Below are 22,924 nucleotides of genomic sequence, written 5' to 3' on the forward strand. Positions count from 1 at the left end.
TGTCTCAAGGATAAAAGGAAATTAAGCAAATTGTCAAGCAAATTGTCCAATTTACTTCTCTGTGGTCCCCCTATCTCTGGGGTCTTGTCCCTTCAAGACCTGTCTAAAGTTCTCAACTCTAGCTTTTACCTTCCCAGATCTGAAAGACTCCTGACACTTCTGGGTCACTGCTTTCTGCTTGCACTAAGTGCTGTGCTCAGAAACTCAGTAAATGCCCCAGGAGAAAAAGCAATGGAGAAGTTCTCTATCACTATGTATTTTTCTTCTCCCTGGGATCCCAATCCCTTATGTCCTCACTGGCTTGGTTACTCTCCAGTGCCTTCAAATCGCCTGTGTGGTTTTTGTTTTGTTTTGTTTTTTCAGCTTTTCTTGGTTTTTGTTTTACTCTTATCCTTTGGTTTTATTTTTCTTTTCAACAACAGATATTCCTAATTCCTATAGAAGTGTTGGTTTGATTCAAGCTACTAAGTCATAGCTAGAAGTTATGCCAAGAATGAAGTTTCCGTTTACTGATACAGGGAACACTGGGAAGGAGCAGATTGCGGGGGCAGCATTGGAAGCTCAGTTTTGGGCACATTAAGCTTGAGAGACGTGTTAGTCATCTGAATGTAGAGATGTTGAGTAGGAGTTGGATGTGGGAGTCTAGGGTTTCAGGGGATTGGTCCAGAGTAGAGATGTGGATTTTTGACTCAATAGCGTATAGGTGGCATTTAAAGCCATGAGGCTTGATGAGGTTATCAAGGGAGTAAAGAGAGATGAGCCTTGAGCACATTTAGAGGTTGGAAAGTTAAGGAATAAGCAAAGGAGACTGAAAAAGGTGATCAGAGAGATGGAGGAAATTGCAGGCAGTTTGGTCACCTGGGAGTCGAGTGATGAAAGTGTTTCAAGGAGAAGGGAGTAGTCAGCGATGTCTGATCCTATTCAGAAGTTAAGCAAGTTGTGAACATTGGATCTAGCAACATAGAGGTGATCTGGGAAAGCACACCTTCAGTAGAGTTATGGAGAAGAAAGGTCAGTTATAATGGATTCAGAAGAGAATGGGAGGAGAGAAATTTGTGACTCGAGGAGGTTTGCCACAAAGGAAAAGAAGGAACTAAGGTGGTAGCTAAAAGGAAGTTGGGTCAAGAGAAGGTTTTCTATTTTTTAATGGGAGAATTAACTGTATATGTGTTTATTTAAAGGAGTGATTCAGTAGAGAGGGCAGAATGGATGATGTAGGAGAGAGAGGGAATGGATGTAAGGATGTAGGCAAGAAGGGATGGGCTCTTACCCACAAGTAGAGGGATTGGCCTTGTCTAGAAGCATGGACAGTTCATCCATAGCATTGGAGAAAAAGTAGGTATATGATCACAGGTTCAGGTAGATTGGTAATACAGATGGTCCCCAATGACAGTGGTTCGACTTATGATTTTTTGGCTTTACAATGTTGTGAAAGCAATAGCATCCAGTAGAAACCTTACTTTGAATTTAGATCTCTTCCCAGGCTAGCAGTATGTGGGACCATCCTCTCTCATGATGCTGGGCAGAGACAGTGACCCACAGCTCCCCGTAAGGCATGATAGGAGAGTCAACAACTGATACAGTTACAGCCATTCTGTTTTTTACTTCCAGTAAGGTGCTCCACAAATTACATGAAGTTTTCAATACTTTATTTTAAAATAGGCTTTGTGTTAGATGGTTTTGCCCAACCGTAGGCTAATGTAAATGTTCTGAGCACGTTTAAGGTAGGCTAGGATAAGCTGTGATGTTTGTTAGGTTATGCATTTTCGACTTATGATATTTTCAACTTACGATGGGTTTCTTGAGACATAACCCCATTGTAAGTCGAGGAGGATCTGTAATTTTAAAACCCCTTAACAATTCATGGAGGTTTCTGATATAGCAGGCGCTATGCTAAGCACTTTGCATACGTGATTTCATACAATGATCCTTTGAGGTTAGTTGTCATATTGTTTCTATTTAACTTACAAGGAAATTGAAGCTTAAGGATGTTAATGTCATACAGCAAGTAAGTGACCGAACCAAGATTTAAACCCTTATCTGTCTGACTCTAGAACCTGTGCACTAACATATCAGCTTACAGTGGTTGTTCTCTTCCCATCCCTCCACCTCTTTTGCTGTGTATCTCTCTCTCTCTCATATATATATATATATGTATCTCCCAAATAATCACCAAGCCGTGCCCATTTTACCTCCTAAATGCTTCTTGATTCTGAGTCCTCTTCTTTGCATTCTTACTATTCTTACCAGCCTTTGACGAGACCCATACAGCCTAAGTTGTATCTTCTGTGCAATCAGAGAATGGTCTATCTGAAGTGCAACTCTGACCGTGCTAGTTCCCTCCTCAAATATTTCTGTCACCACTTTGCCCTATGAGTTCAAACTCCTTAAACATGCTGAGCCTTCACTGTCTGGTTACTGCCTGTTTTTCCAGTCTCAAATATTGTTAGACTCTCCATAGTCCTCAAGCAATTTCTATCTTTTACTTATCAAGTGATATTCATAATGATGTGTTGACATGTTTGCCTCCACAACTAGGCCATGAATTCCTTGAGGGTAGGGATTGTATCCTATTTGTAATGTTTGTCTATAATAGTTTGTTGAGTGAATGCGTGAATGAATGAATGAATAGCACAGATGTATAGTTTTTCCAAGGAAAAGAAAAGGAAGCATCTTATCCTTTTAGAGTTTTTAAAAAATGAGTGAATGGCTGTGGTTTCTGAAATTTTCTGAGCATAGGTAAGAGAATGCAAGAGAGAACTTATGACAGTTCTTAATTCAAGACACATCAAGCAACTTCCTTGTACCAGGCACTTTAGTGGGAGCTAGGGATAGGTAGAGGCAGATAACAGGCAAGTAAACCAAAAAAGAAAGAAAGAAGAAAATTTGGGGGGAATGATAAAAGCTGCAATGGAAACAAAGCAGGGTGTTATGTAAGGAGTGCCTGAGCAGCTGCTTTAGATTAGCTCTAAGACAAGGCCTGAGGAGGTAATACTTACCTCGAGACCCGTATGACATAAGAAGGAAGCAACCACATGGAGTTTGGGGGACAGCAGCACAGGCAGAGGGGAGGAGCTGGTGCACGGTCCCGTCCTGAAGGCGGAAGAGAGCTTGGCAGTGAGTTTTTAGAGGTAGTGAGGAGTCAAAGCCCGTTAGGGCCTTGTAGGATGGGGGAGGACTTTGGATTATGGGGAGCTGTTCAGAGGTTTTAAGGTGGGGGGATGACCCGATCTGAGTTAACGGGTACAAAGGTCACCCATCGCTCTGTGAAGAAAGGATTGTAAGAGGTAAGGGTACGAAATGAGTCAGGAAGGCGTTGCAGGTTAGAGAGAGGGTGTGGCTTGAGTCAGGGTGATGGCAAGGAAGGTGGAGAGAAGGGGTGCATTTGGGATACTTTGGAGAATGAATTTAGGTAATTTACTGATGGATTAGATGGAGGGGAGGAATAAAGGAGCAAAGGGTGACTGCTAAGTTTTTGGCTTGAGCAAAATGACGTGATAATCATGTCATTTACAGAGACGCAGCCGACTGGGTGGAAGGAGTAGGAAATCAGGAGTTCTGTTTTGGGCATGTTCATTCTGAAATGCTTTGGGCATCAAATGGATGTATCACGGGAGTAGGCTAGAGATGTGAGCCTGGAGTTTGGTGGAAAGGTTGGGGCTAGAGATAAGAATTTGGTACTCATGAACATGTAGAGGCTTTGGAGACTTTAGAAGTTAAAAAGAAACAGTGCGGTCTTGCTGAAACCAGAAGTTTCAGGACCGGTGGGGTCAGCCTGGTCAAATATGAGAAGTTAAGTAAGATGAGAACTGAGAAGTAACCGTTGGGTTTGCCAACATGGAAGTTGTCTGTGAACTTGACAAAAATAGCAGTTTCCGTGAAGTGGTGGGAACTGAGCCCAAGTGGAACAAGGGGAGGACAGTTTTAGTTGTGAGAAGCAGAGTCTACAACCATAGATTACTCTCTCCAGAAGTTTTGCTATTGTCTTAACTACTTAGTGAAGGGTATAAGGCCTTTGGACAAGTCTCTCAACTGAAAATGGATGGTAGTAGCTCACAAATTAATGTGTTTTTGCCACAAGGTGTCACTAATTCTTTATTATCTTCTGGTAAGTAAAATTATTGCAGCACAAGCATACCTGGTATTAAGGAAATACTGTTTTTTTTTTAAAAAAAAATCACATTTACAAAATAGGCCAATTAGAAGGTAGTTGTTTACACTGGGGAAAGGTTTCCTTTCAAGAACCAGTCTCTCTAGAATATTCAACATCTGTGCACAGGCCTAAAGGGACACATTGAACATGAGGCTGGGTATCAGAGGGCCAGGATTCTGGACTTAGAGCACTGGATTGAGAGAAGACTGGGGTGCAACTCCAGTTTTGCGCTCACTAGCTGTGTGACCTCAGGCAAAATTTAAATGATTCTTTGTCTTATTGATTTTTTTTATCTTTCATTATTATTTTAAAATAACAGAGTAGAGGCTCCTTTACCCATCTCACCCAATTATTTTTACACGTCAAAAGAGATGTGTATAACAGAGGTGCTTAGAAAATGGTGAAGTGCAATGTAAATACAAGATTTAAAACAATTTTTATAAAAATCATTTATGCCCAACTTTATAGCAATGAAGGTATAACGTTAGGCCGTTATATTAGTGAAGACTCTTGATGCCAAGTGGTAGAAACCCAGTTTGAACTTGCTTGGCAAGCAGGGTATGTTTTGATGTTTCTAAGGGCGGTTCACGTGACTTCCGGAATGGCAGCGCTGCGGGGATGGGAGGGCTTCGGGCGTCACTGGAATCAGGGATTTGAATGACAGCAACGTGGACACCCCTACTTTCCTCTTTCCTTCTGTACGATGTCTTTATCTCTTTGGTTCCAGCTTGCTTCCTCCACCTAATAGGGAACATGTTGATATTACAAAGGTTGTGGGACATCCACATGACAACATCCCGTAGGTTGAGAAGACAGAGCTGAAGAAGTAGATGCTATAAATTACCTTGATTTTGGTGAAGAGAATGTGAATTTCAAATTTATGAAAGCCACTGTCAATACTGACTTTCAAATTAAAAAAAAATAAAAACCAAATGTTCTGAAACAGTCTAGTATCTTTGGGTCTGCATGTCTTTATTTTAAAAAGTTAGACAGTCTTTATTATCTTCAATAAGTTCATATTATAAAGAGTTAAGATAACGGGATCAATGTACCTAATTTAAAGAAAGCAAAATTTTTTTTTAAATTACCAAAAAAAGAGGTATAATTTTTTAAAAAGAAATCTTCATTTTAAACATTTCAGAATGGTATTCTTTTAAAAGGCATTCTGATCTGGAATATATGTTAATTAAAACCTATTTTTACATAACTCTTCAGGAACATATGTATCACAATTTTATGAGGTGTATTTGCTAGTCATGTATGATGTATTTAATTTCTTTTAAACCCCCCCAAGTATGCCAATTCCTTTTAACCAAAAAATCTTAAGAACTATTACTGAATTTTTTCCCTGCATATGCATTAATTAATCAGAAGTCACTTTAGTTATCCATGAGATTTTATCTGAAAATAAATTCTGAGCTGAATTCCCTTGGCAGAAGCAGAAGCAAGTTTTATAAACTTTCTTATATTGAATGGATGGAATCTCTCTTCCCAGCCCTGAGATTATACTGAAATCCAGGAAATGCAGACACTAGCACTTAAGTCCCCTGTTTTGAGGGAAACATCTCAAAAGCAAAGACCATTCCCTTTCCTGGGAGACTGGTGTCTCCCTGCTCTCCATACAGCTCACCCAAACATTGACAACATTGGTAGAATTGTGCTTTATTGTATATATGCCCCAGCTGTTTATGAATACTGTTAAATATTTAGATCTCTATAAGAAACTCTGATACAACATAGAGCATAACTAGGTCTTCTAAACTGTATTCAAGGATATTTCCCAAAATTATAACATCCTTGTCCCTGAGATTTGTTTTAAAAGGACAGGGTTGGGGACTCTTGGTTTAAAATGGCATTGAATGAAGTGGGAATTTCTTCCAAGTACTAGCTACATATCTGTGGCAGCAGTGATAGGATTTGTCCATTTCTGTTTAGAAGAGCGCAGTAGATGTAAGCAAGGCGCAGGGGGTAGAAGTTGTGCATAGCAGTCTGTTTCAGCTTGAGAAGGAGATTTAAAAGGCACCCAGGTAAACAGCGAGTGAGGCCGGGGGGCAGTTATGATGCTGTTTGTTGGCAAAGCACCAAGTCTGGATTTATTCCCTTGCTGGAAGGTAAGAGGAGGAAGAGGAGAAACATGGAGCTTCTGGAAAAAGTGCTGTCAGACAGGGGAAAGGAAGTATGTATTTGGGCAGTCAGAGGAAGATGCATCTCTAGAAGTGAGACAGTTTGGCATCCCTAAAGACATTGGCACCACCCATGAATAAAAGCAGGAAGCCACAAGAAAAAGAGTGCTTGAAAGACAATTAGATGCGATTGAAAGGGGGTGATATTATAGGCAGAAATACTTTCTGAATGCCAGGGATTGTGCTGGGGGCTGAGATTAGGATGATGAATAAAATTGCCATGGTTCTTGCCCTCACGACTCTAGTGGGGTAACCAGGGGAACAGAAACTTCCAATCCTGTGTGATATGAGTGATAACAGGGTGGGACAGGGTGCAATAGAAGCACGAGGACCCCTAACCCATGCTGGGGGTCGTGGCAGGCTTCCTGTGTGACATGATGCTGGAGATCAGGCCGAATGAAATTGTAGGAGTTTGCCAGATGAAATGAGGGGGAAAGAATACCAGGTGTGAAGCCCAAGAGGTGAGAGAATGCCTAGAATCTTGAGGATCTGAGAGCTCAACGTGTCTGAATCAGAATATGAGGCAGGGGGTATTAAAAATATATGATTAAAAGGAGATTAAACCTGCAGTTACAGAATTCAAATCCACATTATGGAGAATGTTGTTGAACGTCAAATGAGTGATTTAAAGAACCATCCTGAGAAATGTTCTCAGAACTAGAGGAAAGGATTAAAATATTGACCCAGCATGGGAGATGATAGGTATTGATATATAGGAGAGCAGATAACAATTCAACCTAAAACTCATATTCCTATGGGACCATAGAAGTAACAATGAAACATGTAATTTAACAAGTGTTCCCTGAGTTGAAAAAGTACTTGAATACACAGATCAAGATGGCTGTCCACAATCCAAGAAAAACTAATGGCAACATTTTTATACTACAGGGATATAGAAAACAGATCTTACGAGCATCCAGGCAAGAAGAAGCAAATTACCTTGCAAGAATGAAAATCCCACTGACCGTAGGCTTTTCTGCAACAAGATCAGAAGACAATTTAACAACATCTAATAGAGTTTTCAGGGAAAATGTTGGGAACAACCTCACCCTCAAAAATTACATTATTTTTCAAGGCAATAGCATTTACTTTCAGACTTGCAAAGCCTTGCACCATAGACCATTCCTGTCCCTCATTAAAAAATACTCACAAAAGAGCAGTCAAAATGAAGAACTCGGTAATGAGGAAATTATGATTCACAAGGACTTATGAGACCAACCTTACTCATTTTGGACCAAAATACAGCTACTTGGTTGACCTCCATGTGGTCTGGTCGGTTCTGGGGACTGAGGGTGAAGCTTGGCCTGCAGAACTTCCCTGAGCTATTCCTCCTGAGGCAACTCTCAGGTCCCAGAATTTTTTTTTTTTTTTTTTTTTTTTTTTTTTTTGCGGTACGCGGGCCTCTCACTGTTGTGGCCTCTCCCGTTGCGGAGCACAGGCTCCGGACGCGCAGGCTCAGCGGCCATGGCTCACGGGCCCAGCCGCTCCGCGGCATGTGGGATCTTCCCAGACCGGGGCACGAACCCGCGTCCCCTGCATCGGCAGGCGGACTCTCAACCACTGCGCCACCAGGGAAGCCCCAGAAAATGTATTTCTTGCCTCGCATGCTTTACCCCTTGTTTCAGAAGGAATGTCATGTTTGATGACCGCTTAAAACTGATTTCGTTTCCAACGTCTGCTAATATTGCCTTAGCTACTTACCTGGTTGAGATACAATGTCGAGAAGAACTAAACACTCCCCTTTCCTCAGAACAGAGTCATGTAGCTTATTGATCACTTTCATGTCCAAGAGCTTGCGGTTCTTTTAATTGGGCAAGACTAGTAAACTGTGTATTAGCAGCCGTTGAGTCCTGAATCTTCGCCTTATCTCATCTGGGACTTGTGAATGTCCCTGTGTTACCTATTGTTAGAACCAGCATGTTCATTATATACATATGATGCTGACGTTTAGAAATGTAGCTTATTTCTTTTTCTGTTTCTTACAGAAAATCTCAGAAGCAGATATACAATTTATCATTTCTTTTTGATCAAGGAAGTTAGTGACTCATTTCAGTAAGACAGATATTCTTAAAGGCACAGAAAAAAACCTGAAAATCATAACATTTCTAGTTACTATTGCTGTGTAGCTAGTTCCCCCAGAAATGAGTGGCTTCAGTAATAACCATTGTCTCATGCTCCCAGATTTTGTGGGTCAGAAATTGGAACAGGATGCAGTGGGGATGGTTTGTCTTTACTCCGTGAGGCCTGGGACCTCAGCTAGTAAGACTCAAACTGGAGATGACTTGACAGCTAGGGGCTGGAAACATCTGGAAGCTCTTCCACTCTCCTGTCTGGTGCCTGGGTTGTGATGACTTGAATACTAGGACCACTGAGCAAAATAGTTGCTAACTTGCCGAGACTCAAGGAAAGGGGACGTAGATCCCACTTTCAGTGGGAGGAGTGTCAAAAAATTTGTAGCTCTATTTTAGAAACTACCTGATAATAAATTGCTAACATTGGTTTTCTTTGGCTCACAGGTTTTGGAATGGTGCTATGGGTTGAATTGTGTCTCCCCACGAATTCATCTGTTAAAGTCCTAACCTTCAGTACTTTAGAAATAGGGTCTTTGCAGATGCAATTAGTTTATTTAGAATGATGTCATACTGGAGTGGGGTGGGCTCCTAGTCCAACATGATTGGGGTCCTTTTAAGAAGGGGAGTTTGAACACAACCCCCACCCCCACCCCCCACCCCCACACACAGGGAGAAACCCTGTGAAGCTAAAGACAGAGATTGGTATGGTGCTGCTACAAGCCAGGGGATGCCAGAGACTTCCAGGGAGCTACCGGAAGCTCGGGGAGAGGACTGGAATAGACGCCTTCACAGCCCCCAGAAGGAACCAACCTGAGCAACACCATGAACACCATGATCTTGGACTTCTAGCCTCCGCAACTATGAGACAATAAACTCCTGGTATTTAAGCCAATCGATTTGTTACAGCAGCCCTAGAAAACTAACGCAGATGGTTTTTAGTTTCTTTATATTTTTCAATATTTTTCATATTTTTGACAAGGAACATATGTTTCTTTAAAAGTGAGGGAAATAGATTTATTTAATATAATAATTTCAATTTCTAGATTCCATAAAACATGGAAATATACTTTGGTTGTATCTGGGTAATGCAACTATAGGTAACTTTTTTTAAAATTCCTTCTACTTCTCTATCCTGAAAGTGTTTTCTATCATAAGTGTGTGTCATTTTATTACGGGAGGGAAAAGAGACCGCAGGAAGCAGCCATTGAAAGTAGAAAGAGTAAGGACTTCAGGGAGATGACCCTGGGTCCTGCTCTGCTACTTAGTAATTCTGAGCCTGTTTCCTAATCTGAACATGGGAGGACTATTTCTCAGTGTTGCTGTGAGAGGTCAATGAACGAACACATCTGAAATCACCTAACCTGATGCCTCATAAGCTTCGCCTTCACTCTCTACAGTTTAACTGACAACCTCCATGACTGTGATTATGGGGGTGGGTGGAAGACTGAAGTAATTTAAGAGCTCATGCATGATTTTCCCTGATAGTTAGTGGGAGACTAAGTGCGTGAAAAGCTAGGGAGCCTAGAGGTGGCTTTTACTGTGAAGCAGAGGCCGCTTGAGCTAATAGTCTCTACTTACCCAGCTCCCTCCTAAGGCTTTGGGAACGGTCAAGGTCAAAAATGGATCAAATGGTCATGTGGCTTTGAAAAAACCTGCAAAAGGTGTTTTAACTGCAATCAGTTAGGACTGCGGCCTCCTTCCGCTCTGCCCCTCTGCCCCGACCCCAGCCACTTGGATGGCCTTGGAGTGGCCATGGGGATTTGGGGCCTGGGCTAAGGGAAAGTTGACTTATGGATACATTTAATTTGGGCTCAGTGAGATGTATTTATGTGGTTTGCAGCCACCTCCTTGAATATGTAAGCTGTTAATAGCTAACCTGGGATACAAGGGCCTTGCAGAGGTATTCCCACTGGCCACTGTGCCTACTCACCCAGCTTTTGAGACGAATAAGAACACATATAAGGGGCTTTCCTGGTGGCGCAGTGGCTAAGAATACGCCTGCCAATGCAGGGGACACGGGTTCAAGCCCTGATTCAGGAAGATCCCACAGGCCGCAGAGCGACTAAGCACTTGCACCACTGCAATGAGAAGTCCGCACACTGCAACGGAGACCCAGTGCAGCCAAAAATAAACAAATTTTAAAATATATATTTCATATGTTTAAAAAACACATGTAAGAACACTTTTTACAGAGCCTAGCACTGATGCAGTATGTGGGCACTGGAGGAGAAAAAGGGTTTGAGATACATGGAGCCAGAAAGTTGCCTGTGGAAAAAATTTCCAGATTTTACAGCTTCTATATGAAAGAAACTTGATAGAAATTTCTCCAAGTTTCACAACAGTCTTAAAAATTTAAATGACATTACAATAATGAGTTGAGAAGCTGAAAAAATTATTCTAAACTATTAATGTTGACGAGAACACCATTTGAATCAAGTAAGCTAAAAAAAATCAGATATAAGTTTTATTATTTCTACACAAAATGTTACAAAATCTTTATAGGAAGAAGTGATTTAAAAGGGTATGCGGAAAAAATCTTATTAAAAAGTGATTAAAAAACTACAATGAGGTATCACCTCACACCAGTCAGAATGGCCATCATCAAAAAATCTACAAACAATAAATGCTGGAGAGGGTGTGGAGAAAAGGAAACCCTCCTGCACTGTTGGTGGGAATGTAAATTGATACAGCCACTGTGGAGAACAGTATGGAGGTTCCTTCAAAAACTAAAAATAGAATTACCATATGACCTGGCAATCCCACTACTGGACATATACCCTGAGAAAACCATAATTCGAAAAGAGTCATGTACCACAGTGTTCATTGCAGCTCTATTTACAATAGCCAGGACATGGAAGCAACCTAAGTGTCCATCAACAGATGAATGGATAAAGAAGATGTGGCACATATATACAATGGAATATTACTCAGCCATAAAAAGAAACGAAATTGAGTTATTTGTAGTGAGGTGGATAGACTGAGAGTCTCTCATACAGAGTGAAGTAAGTCAGAAAGAGAAAAGCAAATACCATATGCTAACACATATATGTGGAATCTTAAAAAATATATATTCTGAAGAACCTAGGGGCAGGACAGGAATAAAGACTGCAGACATAGAGAATGAACTTGACATGGGGAGGGGGAAGGGTAAGCTGGGACGAACTGAGAGAGTGGCATGGACATATATACACTACCAAATGTAAAATAGATAGCTAGTGGGAAGCAGCCGCATAACACAGAGAGATCATCTTGGTGCTTTGTGACCACCTAGAGGGGTGAGATAGGGAGGGCGGGAGGGAGACACAAGAGGGAGGAGATATGGGGATATAAGTATATGTATAGCTGATTCACTTTCTTATAAAGCAATTATACTTCAATAAAGATGTTAAAAAAAGTGATTAAAAAGTGTATGCAGAAAAAGGAGCATTAATGAAATGTGTCTAGAGGTTGTTAATCAAAATACTAATATTTGAGGGGGGATTTTATTGTCAAACAAACCACTGCTTCATTAAATTTATCTAATATGAACATTAAATTTATAATGTGTGATTTGTTTCTCTATATAAATATTTGTATTCATTTTAAAATTTGTATTTGTAAGTTTGCATCCTTTTTCTCCAGAATGACAGAAGGCCCCTCACTACCTGGGTCTGGCTTAAAAGAGCCCAAGTTTCGGATTAATCCTTGTTCTTCTGCAAAGTTGTTACTTGAATCTGATGCTAATATTTAGCATTGTAGCTTCTGCTTTTCCATTTCCTACAGCAGAACTGAAAATTGGAGGAGCTATTTACTGATCATTTCCTTTTGATCTAAAAGGTTTCAGTGGCTCTGTCTAGTAAGAGTTTGAGGATGCTGTTCACCTAGTCAGAGTAAAACCATGACTCAGAGTGTGAGAAAATGGCTCTCATCTTCCCAGGAAGCTTTAAATATGAAAACATGTTGTGCTTTTGAATAAAAAGTACAATTTAAAGCCAGTGGATGGAAATTTCTTGTAAGAAGATATGAAAATCCCCTCACTCTTCCTATTCTTAAAATTAAGAGTTATTTTTGTCACAGGAGCTGAGACCTGAATACATTTTGGGAAATGAATTTGGCAGATTGTGATAAGGCCCATGAGTCTGTACATCTTTCCTTGGGGCAGCCCCTCCAGTACCCTCCTTTTGCACCCACTGTGCCACGGTGTCTTGCTGTTTCAAAACACAGGAAAAATGGACTTGCATAATAAAATTACTTTTGCACATATATGATTTTAATTTAAAGCCAGGAACTACTCTGTTGCTTTAAAAATATTTCAGGTCTGTGAAGCTCTATTACAGATTTATTTCAGAAAGAACATAAAACCAGTATCCAGCCTCGAGTATGGTCCTCAACCCCTATGCTGGTATGGAGAAAAAGAGCGCGTCTTCAGAGTATCCATGTTCAAATGCCGACTTCATTATGGGGCAAGTTACTAAATTTTCTCATCTATAAAGCATAGATATTAATATTCACCCACAAAGTTGTGAGAATTAAATGAGACAGAGGTAAAAATTTTTTAAAAACCTTTCCCATCTAGTCCCCTGGCACCAAGAAGGAGCTAAGTAAATGCTTAAAGGAAAAGCAAGATAATGTCTTAAATCTCCTTCCAAAGAGTTTGGGATCTAGAATATAGCAGAAAAGAAGGATCAAAGGAAAAGGATTAAATCATGGAGCCCTTGAAGTTGATGAATGTTGAAGGAAGTTGTAGAAAGATGAGTGATTATGGTTTGGAGAAATTCTACTAAGATGTAAGCAGATAAATTATGTGTAAGGAACCACTGTTAGATTTTCCTGGTTGAATTAAAGTTTTCCCATTCATTTATTTGTTTGTTCTTTCATTAACTCAACAAACATGTAACGAACATTATAACACATGCCAGGAAGGTTTTAGGACGGGGAATACAAAGAGAAACGCAACCCGTTTTTGCCCTCAGAGAAGTTACGGTCTACATGGGGGAGAGTAACGTGACAACAATAAGGACTTTAAAATGTGGGGTACAGAAGAGGAAGGATCAGTTTTACATCAGAAAGGAGGCGGGCTCAGCGAGGGCTTCATGGCAGAGGTGATTCTTGAGACGAGAAAGTGTCTGCACAGCTGAGGAGGTGAGGAGGGTGGACGGTGTAGAGCGCAGGCAGAGGAGCCGGAGTGAACAAAGGCACAGGCATGAATCAGCTTTGCACGCATGTGGGAGGGGTAGGTGGGGTGACGGCAAGCGGTGCAGGGGCGCCTGGAGCCGTGGGCTGGAGAAAGAGGCAGGGTCAGATGGTGGAGAGCCTCACCTGCGATGCTTTGTGGCAGGGCCATGAGGGGCCCCATGAGCGGGTAACGACAGTGGCGATGGAGGGGACTCCAAGAACAAAGAGGCCACCTCTGGTGGGCCAGGCAGGAGAGAGGAATGTGAAGGTTTTGATAAACACGATGAAGTGAGGTTTGGAAGGTGAGGCTTCCCATCACTGCTCGCTGTATCAGTTGCAGGGGGAGCACACCTGAGGCGTCGAGCAAAAAACAGCACAAAATTAAGCACAAAACTGAGCATTTCGGTCCGGAAGACAGCCTCTCAGATCGCTCTAAGGGATGGCTCCCAAGAGGTAAGGGAGGAGCCAGGATATAGAGGAGTTTTTGCAAGAAAGACCAGGTATTCAGAGCATCAAAAGATTACTGTTAATTAAAGAAAACGTGCTTTTCTATATATGGGAAGATGCAGGAGTCTGGGCTTATTGAAATCCTTCCTTTGATAGGTACCTTAGGACCAGTATCCTGCTTTTCTCCAGCCTGAATCCCTTCAGGGTGCACAGCTGGGGGCAGCTGCAGTGGCTACTGGCTTGATGGCCACAACATCCTTTGTATAATGATATGTCAGGCAAAATTTTTTCATCAACAGAGGCAAGGATATTAAATAAGATGACATTTTTAAAGCCTGGGCATTTGATGATACAGTCTACTATAGACTACAGTAGACTGTAGTTTAAATTTTGCCTAATTTCTAACTCTTTGATCTCTAAGAATGGCCGGAAAATTTGAAAAATGACTATCTCTGCTATGGGGTTGCATAGTCAGATACCAATGTTCACAAATTAGATCTGAAACATGACTCAAACAATTTGTTTAAAAAATGATGTAACAAGAGGAACTGCACACATGCAAATGAACACCTGTGAAAATTCTTAGGCAAGAGCTGCTAAGTTTAGCAACATCAGTTTAGCAATTTGAGAGAAGGAATCTCTTTTGGGGCCATATGCCCAGTTTTACAGATTGCTTTGCTTCTTGGCTCTGCTGGAATGTTTGTTGAACACACAATTCCTGTCTTTAAAGGAGTTATTGAATTTTATAATTAATAATCCTGGAAGGAATACATTTAGATCATGTGCATCTCATTGTGTTCTGAGGCCTGCAGATGTCTGCTGTACCTTTCAGGATTTAGACATATAAACCTCACTGTATAAAATTTTTCTTAGCAACTAAGTGCATGCAATTCAAGTGTCATGTTACCTACAAGTCTGCCAGAAATGAGCTACACTTTTTCTTATTTCCAATACAATGAAAACCCCATCACTTTTTGCTGCAAATTCACAGATAAAAATAATTGGGCTCACGAATGAAATGCCCAGGTGACTTCTCTGTCACTCTACAGAGAGAGCCCCCACTTGACATGTTTCTGGTTCCTTAAGACTTTAAAATATTTTTCTTTCTTTTTTCTTTTTTTTCATACTTTCCTAAAACTAAAAAAAGAAAACATGGAAAGAAAAAAATAGAAGATATATACCAAGAAAATATTAACCAAAATAAAGCTGATATTGACACTGTTAATATTATACAAAATAACATCAAGAAAAAGCAGCGTTAAGGACATTATAAAATGATTAAAGATTCAATTCATCGAGAAGTTATAACAATTCTGAACTTGTATTCTTTTTTTTATTTAAAAAAATTTTTTTGATTACCAAAGCAAAGACACTTATAAAGCAAATACAATCTGCAATAATAAATACATCTGCAATAGATGCTAAATATCATTAAATTATTATATAATTTAGACAGTAAACATGGTCTATTTTTGCTTCTTTCCAATAGAATACATTTGATCACTTTTTTTTTATACAGCAGGTTCTTATTAGTCATCCATTTTATATACATCAGTGTACACATGTCAATCCCAATCTCCCAATTCATCACACCCCCCCACCCCCCCCCCACCACTTTCCCCACTTGGTGTCCATACGTTTGTTCTCTACATCTGTGTCTCAACTTCTACCCTGCAAACCGGATCATCTGTACCATTTTTCTAGGTTCCACATATATGCGTTAATATACGATATTTGTTTTTCTCTTTCTGACTTACTTCACCCTGTATGACAGTCTCTAGGTCCATTCACGTCTCTACAAATGACCCAATTTTGTTCTTTTTTTATGGCTGAGTAATATTCCATTGTATATATGTACCACATCTTCTTTATCCATTCATCTGTCGATGGGCATTTAAGTTGCTTCCATGACCTGGCTATTGTACATAGTGCTGCAATGAACATAGGTGTACATGTGTCTTTTTGAATTGTGGTTTTCTCTGGGTATATGCCCAGTAGTGGGATTACTGGGTCATATGGTAATTTTATTTTTAGTTTTTTAAGGAACCTCCATACTGTTCTCCACAGTGGCTGTATCAGTTTACATTCCCACCAGCAGTGCAAGAGGGTTGGTTCCCTTTTCTCCACACCCTCTCCAGCATTTGTTGTTTGTAGATTTTCTGATGATGCCCATTCTAACTGTTGTGTGGTGATACCTCATTGTAGTTTTGATTTGCATTTCTCTAATAATTAGTGTTGTTGAGCAGCTTTTCATGTGCTTCTTGGCCATCAGTATGTCTTCTTTGGAGAAATGTCTGTTTAGGTCTTCTACCCATTTTTGGATTGGGTTCTTTGTTTTTTTAATATCGAGCTGCATGAGCTGTTTATATATTTTGGAGATTAATCCTTTGCCCGTTGATTCATTTGCAAATATTTTCTCCCATTCTGAGGGTTGTCTTTTTGTTTTGTTTATGGTTTCCTTTGCTGTGCAAAAGCTTTTCCATTTCATTAGGTCCCATTTGTTTATTTCTGTTTTTATTTCCATTACTCTAGGAGGTGGATCAAAAAAGATCTTGCTGTGATTTATGTCAAAGAGTGTTCTTCCTATGTTTTCCTCTAAGAGTTTTATAGTGTCTGGCCTTACATTTAGGTCTCTAATCCATTTTGAGTTTACTTTTGTGTATGGTGTTAGGGGGTGTTCTAATTTCATTCTTTACATGTAGCTGTCCAGTTTTCCTGGCACCACTTATTGAAGAGACTGTCTTTTCTCCATTGTATATCCTTGCCTCCTTTGTCAAGATTAGTTGACCATAGGTGCGTGGGTTTACCCCTGAGCTTTGTATCTTGTTCCATTGATCTATGTTTCTGTTTTTGTGCCAGTACCATATTGTCTTGATTACTGTAGTTTTGTAGTCTGAAGTCAGGGAGTCTGATTCCTCCAGCTCCGTTTTTTTTCCTCAAGACTGCTTTGGCTATTCGGGGTCTTTTGTGTCTCCAGACAAATTTTAAGATTTTTTTGTTCTAGTTCTGTAAAAAATGCCATTGGTAATTTGATAGAGATTGCATTGAATCTGTAGATTGCTTTGGGTAGTATAGTCATTTTCACAATATTGATTCTTCCAGTCCAAGAACATGGTATCTCTCTCCATCTGTTTATATCATCTTTAATTTCTTTCATCAGTGTCTTATAGTTTTCTGCATACAGGTCTTTTGTCTCCCTAGGTAGGTTTATTCCTAGGTATTTTATTCTTTTTGTTACAATGGTAAATGGGAGTGTTTCCTTAATTTCTCTTTCAGATTTTTCATCATTAATGTATAGGAATGCAAGAGATTTCTGTGCACTAATTTTGTATCCTGCTACTTTACCAAATTCATTGATTAGCTCTAGTAGTTTTCTGGTGGCATCTTTAGGATTCTCTATGTATAGTATCATGTCATCGGCAAAGAGTGACAGTTTTACTTCTTTTCCAATTTGATTCCTTTTATTTCTTTTTCTTCTCTGATTGCCGTGGCTAGGACTTCCAAAACTATGTTGAATAATAGTGGTGAGAGTGGACATCCTTGTCTTGTTCCTCATCTTAGAGGAAATGCTTTCAGTTTTTCACCATTGAGAATGATGTTTGCTGTGGGTTTGTCGTATATGGCCTTTATTATGTTGAGGTAGGTTCCCTCTATGCCCACTTTCTGGAGAGTTTTGATCATAAATGGGTGTTGAATTTTGTCAAAAGCTTTTTCTGCATCTATCAAGATGATCATATAGTTTTTATTCTTCAATTTGTTAATATGGTGTATCACATTGATTGATTTGCGTATATTGAAGAATCCTTGCAACCCTGGGATAAATCCCACTTGATCATGGTGTATGATCCTTTTAATGTGTTGCTGGATTGTGTTTGCTAGTATTTTGTTGAGGATTTTTGCATCTATATTCATGAGTCATATTGGTCTGTAATTTTCTTTTTTTGTAGTGTCTTTGTCTGGTTTTGGTATCAGGGTGATGGTGGCCTCATAGAATGAGTTTGGAAGTGTTCCTTCTTCTGCAATTTTTTGGAAGAGTTTGAGAAGGATGGGTGTTAGCTCTTCTCTAAAGGTTTGAGAGAATTCACCTGTGAAGCCATCTGGTCCTGGACTTTTGTTTGTTGGAAGATTTTTAATCACAGTTTGAATTTCATTACTTGTGATTGGTCTGTTCATATTTTCTGTTTCTTCCTGGTTCAGTCTTGAAAGGTTATGCCTTTCTAAGAATTTATCCATTTCTTCCAGGTTGTCCATTTTATTGGCATAGAGTTGCTTGTAGTAGTGTTTTAGGATGCTTTGTATTTCTGCGGTGTCTGTTGTAACTTCTTTTTCATTTCTAATTTTATTGATTTGAGTCCTCTCCCTCTTTTTCTTGATGAGTCTGGCTAATGGTTTATCAATTTTGTTTATCTTCTCAAAGATCCAACTTTTAGTTTTATTGATCTTTGCTATTGTCTTCTTTGTTTCTGTTTCATTTATTTCTGCTCTGATCTTTATGATTTCTTTCCTTCTGCTAACTTTGGGTTTTGTTTGTTCTTCTTTCTCTAGTTCCTTTAGGTGTAAGGTTAGCTTATTTATTTGAGATTTTTCTTGTTCTTGAGGTAGGCTTGTATAGCTATAAACTTTCCTCTTAGAACTGCTTTTGCTGTATCCCATAGGTTTTGGATTGTCATGTTTTCATTGTCATTTGTCTCTAGGTGTTTTTTGATTTCCTCTTTGATTTCTTCAGTGATCTCTTGGTTATTTAGCAACGAATTGTTTAGCCTCCATGTGTTTGTGTTTTTTACGTTTTATTCCCTGTAATTCATTTCTAATCTCATAGTGTTGTGGTCCGAAAAGATGCTTGATATGATTTCAACTTTCTTAAATTTACTGAGGCTTGAATTGTGACCCAAGATATGATCTATCCTGGAGAATGTTCCATGCACAGTTGAGAAGAAAGTGTGATCTGTTTTTGGATAGAATGTCCTATAAATATCTATTAAATCTATCTGGTCTATTGTGTCATTTAAAGCTTCTGTTTCCTTATTTATTTTCATTTTGGATGATCTGTCCATTGTTGTAAGTGAGGTGTTAAAGTGCCCCCCTATTACTGTGTTACTGTCGATTTCCTCTTTTATACCTGTTAGCAGTTGCCTTATGTATTGAGGTGCTCCAATGTTGGGTGTATATATTTTTAAAATTGTTGTATCTTCTTCTTGGATTGATCCCTTGATCATTATGTAGTGTCCTTCCTTGTCTCTTATAACATTCTTTAAAGTCTATTCTATCTCATATGAGTATTGCTACTCCAGCTTTCTTTTGATTTCTATTTGCATGGAATATCTTTTTCCATCCCCTCACTTTCAGTCTGTATGTGTCCCTAGGTCTGAAGTGGGTCTCTTGTAGACAGCATATATATGGGTCTTGCTTTTGTATCCATTCAGCAAGCCTGTGTCTTTTGGTTGGAGCATTTAATCCATTCACGTTTAAGGTAATTATCAATATGTATGTTCCTATAACCATTTTCTTAATTGTTTTGGGTTTGTTTTTGTAGGTCCTTTTCTTCTCTTGTGTTTCCCACTTAAAGAAGTTTCTTTAGCATTTGTTGTAGAGCTGGTTTGGTGGTGCTGACTTCTCTTAGCTTTTGCTTGTTTGTAAAGCTTTTGATTTCTCCATCGAATCTGAATGAGATCCTTGCCGGGTAGGGTAATCTTGACTGTAGGTTCTTCCCTGTCATCACTTTAAGTATATCATGTCACTCCCTTCTGGCTTGTAGAGTTTCTGCTGAGAAATCAGCTGTTAACCTTATGGGAGTTCCCTTGTATGTTATTTGTCATTTTTCCCTTGCTGCTTTCAATAATTTTTCTTTGTCTTAATTTTTGCCAATTTGATTACTATGTGTATCGGTGTGTTTCTCCTTGGGTTTATCCTATATGGGACTTCCTGCTCTTCCTGGACTTGGGTGGCTATTTCCTTTCCCATGTTAGGGAAGTTTCATCTATAATCTCTTCAGATATTTTCTCGGGTTCTTTTTCTTTCTCTTCTCCTTCTGGGACCCCTATAATGCAAATGTTGTTGTGTTTAATGTTGTCCCAGAGGTCTTTTAGGCTGTCTTCATATCTTTTCATTCTTTTTTCTTTATTCTGTTCTGCTGCAGTGAATTCCACCATTCTGTCTTCCAGGTCCCTTATCCGTTCATCTGCCTCAGTTATTCTGCTATTGGTTCCTTCTAGTGTATTTTTCATTTCAGTTATTGTATTGTTCATCTCTGTTTGTTTGTTCTTTTATTCTTCTAGGTCTTTGTTAAACATTCCTTGCATCTTCTCGATCTTTGCCTCCATTCTTTTTCCGAGGTCCTGGATCATCTTCACTATCATTATTCTGAATTCTTTCTCTGGAAGGTTGCCTATCTCCACTTCATTTAGTTGTTTTTCTGGGGTTTTATCTTGTTCCTTCATCTGGTACATAGCCCTCTGCCTTTTCATCTTGTCTATCTTTCTGTGAATGTGGTTTTTGTTCCGTAAGCTGCAGGATTGTAGTTCTTCTTGCTTCTGCTGTCTGCCCTCTCTAAAATATTTTTCTTAATGTTTGTTTGGGTTGTATTTGCAGTTTTGGAAACTGGTCAATTTTTACATATGTCTAAATGCCTCCTATACTTTACACTTAACACACCAGAAGAATTTTCCAAGATATGATCACATCTTATCCTTTCAATAAGCCTACTGGGGTGGGGGGTTGTTAGGGATACCAGCCCAAGGCTGAGAGCTCTTTACTAGGTATTGCATACACAGTGGAGAAGACGTATGCCCAGCGGTACAGTGGAGTGGGCGCCTAATAGACCAAACCTCCCACAAATTACAACTATAAACTCCAGAGAAACCACAAAAATCAATGAAGGGATCTGGAGAGTGAACAAAAGCAGGCAGAGGGGAGTTGAATGTTGGAGGAGGGTGTGTGTTTCCTGGCATCAGCTTTGACCGGAGGATGGGACATGGTCAAAAAGGGTATGTGAGTGGCTAAAACTACAATAGAAAATCTGTCATATTTCTGGCCTGAGGAATCAAGGTGGAGCCTGGGGCAATCAGGGCCATGAGAGAGTGAGGGATCACCCAGAAAAGAGGTGACCTAAATTCTGTGTTTTAATTCTGCACAAGGCAGACTAAGGGCAGCTGGCAGTTAAGGTCTAGAGCACAGTTGGTTATCTGTGGGTTATACCCTGAGAAAAGGAGGGCCAACTAAGGGCCATGAGCATCCAGGGGTTTTGGTGTAGGGAGCGGGGATCCTGGAACCAATCCCTCAAGGATCCTGAGGGACAGCGTAACTGAGATCTGAATTACCACCCACCACAGGTGAGACAGAGCTTGCAGTTTGAATCTAACCAAGTCACTTGCCTGTTAAGATGAAATATAAACAGTCTTGGGATGAACACAACAGAATTCAGTCTTGACTACATAACATTCACAATGTCCAGGTTATAATCCCAAACTATTCAAGATAAGAGGAATCAGGAAAATGTGGCCTATTGTCAAGAGAGAAGACAAGGGGAAGGAGAAGAGAGTAAAAAAAATCCTCGAGAGCCCTCAGGGATGTGTGGGACAGCATCAAAAAGGCCAACATATGCATAGTTGAAGTTCCAGAAGAAGAGGATAAAGAGAGTGAGATGGAAGTTAAATGATCGCCTTTCATGATTTCTGATACTTAACTATGTACACGAAGGGCTTGAACTGCATAGGTTACATTTCTGAAAAGCATTTGTTGCCCAAATAGAAAAGTAATCACATTGTTTGAGAAGTTTAAAATTTTTCCCTGTGAATCTGAAATTATATAGCGTTCTTTACTTGAGTTTATGGAAAACAAATAATATAACAAATGAGTTTATGGGAAAAAAAATCTACATTTTATGTTCACAGAGACAGCTAGCATTTATTGAGCACCAGATGTGTTTTGGGTACTGTAAAGTAATTTATAGATATTATCTCATCAAGTCCTTCTATCAACCCTGTGGACTAGGTGGTATTGTTATTTCCATTTTGCAGATGGGAAAATGCAGGCACAGAGATTAAGTAATTTGTCGAAGGTTGAATGGCTTGGTGGTAGATTCAAGATTCAAGATTTTAACGCAGGCAGCCGTCTGTGCAGACTTACACCATTTAACCCCTGGCCATCCTCCCAGGACTGGGGTCTTCACTGTTTCTTGCCCACACCATGATTATTCCTACCCTCACTCATCCGGTTCTGTCCTCCTGCAGTGCCCACCCGCCCCCACCCCAGTGATCATTCACTGTCCACCCTTAATTGTCTGGAAACTTTGTCCCTCCCCATTCCCACAGCTGCTTCTCTGCCTGATTTCCTGTTGACCAAGTGTAATTGCTTCCTAATATTTAGGTAGTAACCTCAGAAAATAGCTGTACTGCCTCAAATTGCCCTTCCTCCAAGCCATCCTAGTAATCCTGACGGGTAATCACCTTAAATACACTTTCATCAGAAGTCTTGATGAATAGTCTCCCACTATTTCACTTTGAATCCTAGTTTAGGGAACACTCAAGGCCATCCAAAATCTGTCCTTGACCTACTTTTCCAACTGTATCCAAATGTTAAAACACCAACCCCAGACAGATATTTCTCAGGTCATTTAAATGTGTTTGGCACGTAGTAAAGCATTGAACATTAGCTATTATTATTTTATATATAATATTTAAATAGGCAATACACCATTCAAGCACCGAAAATATAGAAATGTATTATTGAAATGTCTTCTACTTATTCTTGGCCATTCCCCACCACCAATATGTTAAACTACTATTATTAATTCCTTTTTTTTAAAGATAAATTACAGCATACTATACACATTGACCTGTTACATGTTGCTTTTTTCCAATCCATATATCTTGGAGATCTTTTTGTATCAATAGCCGAAGAGCTTTCTCATTTCTTTT

This window comes from Globicephala melas, chromosome 14, assembly GCF_963455315.2.
Source record: "Globicephala melas chromosome 14, mGloMel1.2, whole genome shotgun sequence".
NCBI classification, from domain to species: domain Eukaryota; kingdom Metazoa; phylum Chordata; class Mammalia; order Artiodactyla; family Delphinidae; genus Globicephala; species Globicephala melas.